Source organism: Nanorana parkeri, unplaced genomic scaffold, assembly GCF_000935625.1.
Source record: "Nanorana parkeri isolate BGI_ZX_2015 unplaced genomic scaffold, ASM93562v1 scaffold2, whole genome shotgun sequence".
In the NCBI taxonomy this organism is placed as follows: Eukaryota; Metazoa; Chordata; class Amphibia; order Anura; family Dicroglossidae; genus Nanorana; species Nanorana parkeri.
The window spans coordinates 3,157,932-3,162,837 of NW_017306270.1; positions in this window are offsets into that span (position 1 = coordinate 3,157,932).

The following is a 4,906-nucleotide window of genomic DNA, read 5'->3' on the forward strand; positions in this document are numbered from 1 at the left end:
TCATGATTTTGTATTGCTTTAGAAAAAATTTGACCTGCCCCTTAAGAAAAAGTATCGGTAATTGGTATCGGTGAGTACTTGGAAAAAAGTATCGGTACTCGGCCTTAAAAAAGTGGTATCGGTGCATCCCTAATCTTTAAGAACTAAGTGGGAGTGTTAATTTATGTGTGTGTATCAGGGATGTGCGGTGAGGTCAGTGGCACCGAGCTATGCGTTCATCTGCCAGCGGCCGGTGAGGTAGGAGGGGAAACCGCTTTGCCTGTGGGAGGAGGGATGGAGGAGACAGTGAGAAGCCTTCCTATTCCGTCACTTGCTTGTCTACGATGAGACATCTAGATGGATGGAGACCGGGTGACACCCAGTTGTGACGTCACCGCGCGTGTGCGCGATCATCTATTTGACGCCTGGAGGTGGCCATTTTTGTGATGGATGCCGGCAGAGAGAGGCGGGATGAGGTATGCCGCGTGGTCCCCTCCTCTCTCCTAACACTGTCGGGCTCTCGGTCAATGATGCGGTCAGTGTTTTATTGATTTCCTTTTTTTTTGGACAGCTTGGACCAGTGGCCCCTTGCCATTGCTCCAAACCATCCACAGAGTTCAAGCCTCTGATTCCGAGTCAGAGGCTTGATGTAGCTCTGACCCCACTGTGTTAGGTTACACAAGCAGTGGGGAAGCTCGCTGCTGTGCATCCTAACATAGCTGTCGATAGCCAGATGAAGCGTGCCTGTAATTAACAGGCGGTGCTCCATTTATGACAGATTACACAGCGGGGAGACTTTCCCTGCGGTGTTCTATCAAAGCTTGTGACTGGGTTGGAATGTGTGACCGGTCACGTGGTCACACATTTTAACGTAATCACGCCCGCTTTTTCTGCGGTAAAATGTGAATTCCAACGCTTTCTCAGCTGTTCCAGGGCAGATCGGCATCGCAGATGGTATGTGCAGGAGAACCGATCTGCCCTGGAACAGCTGATCGGTCCTGAAATGTCACTTCTATCCGACTTTGTGGCATGTGAGATCGCAGCCACAGAGTCGGATATAAGTGACATTTCAGGACCGATCAGCTGTTCCAGGGCAGATCGGTTCTCCTGCACATACCATCTGCAATGCCGATCTGCCCTGGAACAGCTGGAATTCTACACCTTTTGCCGGTCACATATTTCACCGCAGAAAAAGTGGGCGTGATGACGTTAAAATGTGTGACTGGTCACACATTACGCCGCCGAAAAACTGTGCGGGATTAGGTTAAAATGTGTGACCACGTCACCAGTCACACATTCTAACGCAGTCACAAACTTTGATAGAGCACAGGCTCTTTGACCAAAGCTGGCTCCTGGGGGGAAAGTCGGAGGGCTTTGGGAGCAGTGTTGCCTTTGCTTTCATTCACCTTACTTAGCATACACATGATCTCAAACAATTCATCCCCACACAGCTACCTTCTCATGTATCACTTCTCCCTCCGTTTTAGATTGTAAGCCCTCAGGGGCAGGGCCCTCCTTACCATCTTGTCTTGAATTGTATTGTAACGTCCTCCTTATATTGTAAAGCGCTGCGCAAACTGTTGGCGCTATATTAATCCAGTATAATAATAATAAACTGTCTCTGATGACAGGTCCACTTTAAGCAAAGCGTTAATGTAGCATTTTTAGGACGAGCCTATGGCCACGCCGGCTGTAATATCACAGATGACTCAGCTCCGCACAGATGATTCCAGTAAGATTCTCATTTTGACTCATAGTTTGCTGCGCATTCTTTCCCCCGAACAAAAGAAAAACACACTTACATGAGGAATTTGATTGTGTCCCGATGAATGACGGCCATTATGCTTTTGTGCAGGAGGGCAGAGGAAAACACAGCGTGTACCGGATAAGAGTATAACAGGCAGATGTCTGTATTATTCCTTCATTAAGTCAATCAGCTGAAAACTTTCTGACTTTTTTTTGTTGCTTTGCTACAATGTTTAGGATATTTCTCTAACAACTGCACCGGTGGAACAATCGCTGGAATTGTTTTGTGTACGCGGGGACAGTATTACTTTTTTTTTCCCCCTGGAACAATGCTGAAACTTCAATAGAAAAAGAATTTGTAAGAATAGTAAATTCTTTTGGCAACTAAAAGATCTGCCCAGCTTTTCCAGGAACATTGATGGGGGCTGCGAGGCTCAGTCAATCATACGTCATATTGTTACAATTTGTAAACATTTGAAGCGGAATTTGGCCCTGGTATAAAAAAAAAACTTGGAAGCAGGAAGGGTTTTTATTGCAGAAAGGACACACTGTGTCTTTTGCTGTAAAGGATTTTTACCTTCCTCGTCAAAAGTTGCTGTAGAATGAGCTGCACATGCACATCTCAGTGTACATTCTCTACAAGCCTGGGTGCTGGGATGACTGAACTCTCATGTGCATGTACATCCCAATGTACATTCTCGGTGCGCCTTGGTGCTGGTATGGGTGAACTCCCATATGCATGTAGATCTCAAGGTACATTATCGGCACGCCTTGGTACTGGGATGAGTGAAATCCCATGTGCATGTGCAGCTCAGTGTACATTCTCGTCACACTTTGGTGCCAGGATGAATGATCTTGCGTGTGCATACGCAGCTCAGTGTACATTCTTGGCACGCCTCGATGTCAGGATGAATTAACTCCTGTGCGCATGTGCAGCTCAGTGTACATTCTCAGCATGCCTTAGTGCTTGGATGAGTGAACTTCCATGTGCAGCTCAGTGCATGTTCTCAGCGTGCCTTGGTGCCAGAATGAATGAACTCCCGTGCGTATGCACCGCTCTGTGCATTCTAGACCTACTTTGGTGCTGGGAAGAATAAACTCTGGTGTGCATGTTCAGCTCAATTTACATTCTCGGTATACTTTGATGCCAGGGTGCAAGAACTCCCATGTGCCGGCACAGCTCAGTGTACATTCTCAGCCCACCTTGTTGCCAGAATGAATAAATTCCCATGTGCATGCGCAGTTCAGAGTACACCTTTGGCACACCTTGGTGCCAGTAGGAATGAACTCCCGTGTGCATGCACAGCTCAATGACATTCTCAGCACGCCTTAGTACCAGTAGAAATGAACTCCCGTGTGCATGTACAGCTAAATCACATTCTCGGCACGCCTTGGTGCCAGTAGGTATGAACTCCTGTGCGCATGTGCAGCTCAGTGTACATTCTCGGCCTGTCTCAGTGTCAGGATGAATGAACTCCTGTGCACATGTGCAGCTCAATGTACATCGTAGGCATTCCCTGGTGCCGGGATGACTTAATTCGCATGCGCATCTGCAGCTTTCTGGCTTGGCCAATCAAGATGGCCAAAGACCTTAAACCTAAAAAACGTGGGACAGAAGATGTTGGCTTCAGCGAGGGGGGGAGCGGACATCACATCGCTGGTGCAGATGTCAGTATTGAAGTGTTTAGTTCCACTTTAATATTTCGATTCTCCTGTCTTTAGAGCTGTGGCAGGGGCCTTATATGCAGCCCCTGACATCACACTTATAATATTCCTTACATGTAATGCTACAGAAGACTGTCGTAGACTGAAAACATACTAGATGAACTGGTCAGAGAGTGTGCTACAGTAGTGGTTGAAGACTGGATTCATCCTGTAGGACCTTAGTTCTCAACTGGTGGGTTGTGACTCAAAAGTGGGACGCAACCCTGTGTTCAGTGGGTCACCTCATGCCTTCCACTTTTCTAGGTGAGAGGCTCCTTAGCCTCCCCCTAGCCCAGCACTGTCAGTTCTCACGCCAAGCAGCCATTCAAAATATGCTGCCCAGCACTGAGTGTCAGCTTGAGGTGGCCTGGACCGGAGTTACGTCACATTCTGGCTCCCGGCACCTCTACTGGGTGCACAATGGGGCTGCACAAGCGATGCACATATGGATGGAGCTCAGTCACAGCACAGCAGCCCACACTGGACTCCAGGCTGAGGATCCACTCCAGTTCTCATAAGGTAGGGAGACTGGGGGGATCTTAAAAAAAAAGGAAAAAAAATTATAATTTTTTTGGAAATGTGTGTGTGAGAATGTCTAAGTGTGACTTAATGGCCAAGGACAAATGTGGGTCCTGAGGTTACATAGGTTGGGAACCACTGCTGTAGGGCACATGGCATCGTTCATTCCCCCCCCTTCCCAGGGACAGTCCTATGGCACCCTCTGCATTCACAGGTGCCAATTCAGACGTCATTTAGAAATGGTCCTCCTGGAAGAGGACCAGCGATGGACCAGGGGTGGTGAGTATGGACAGTGCCTTAAAGGAGGTAAGCATTGCATTGGGAGCTACTTTTATTTTTATTTTTTTAGTCGTTGGAGCACTGGCCTAAAAAAAATAAGAGCAGGGCTTTAACATTTATTTAATTACCCTGGAAAAAAAAAATCAGTCTAACATGCAGTTAGCAGTCGGCATTGCTATTGTGCCTTTAGATATGAATACCAGAGATATGATCAGATTTTGAAATTAAGATAATATCAGTGAAAGCAATATTTTCCAGCAACCAGCTGACTGCCAATAATCTCATGAGACAATACTGATAACTGTAGCAGAAAAGACACATAAATTGAACTGAAGGGGGAACCTTGGAACCCCCAAATGTGCTGGTTTGAACCCAATGTGACTTTCCAAATTGTTTCTGGCTCTTTCCTGCCTTCATGCTAGCAATTCGAGATACACATCAGCCCACAGTGCTAAATCCTTGGAGAACCGCCCAAAATGCAATCCTTTTTTATATCAGACTTGAGTTCCAGTTAAAGTAATCTTTATACCAAATGATCCAGCACCCCTTAACTTGTCCTTTTTCTGAAACGTCTGACTCACCATTTAATACTTTACTGCTTTGAATCACTGACTGGGAACCACCTGCACATTGGAACTCTTTATGTTTAGATGTATACATGCAGAATTAGGTTTGAATT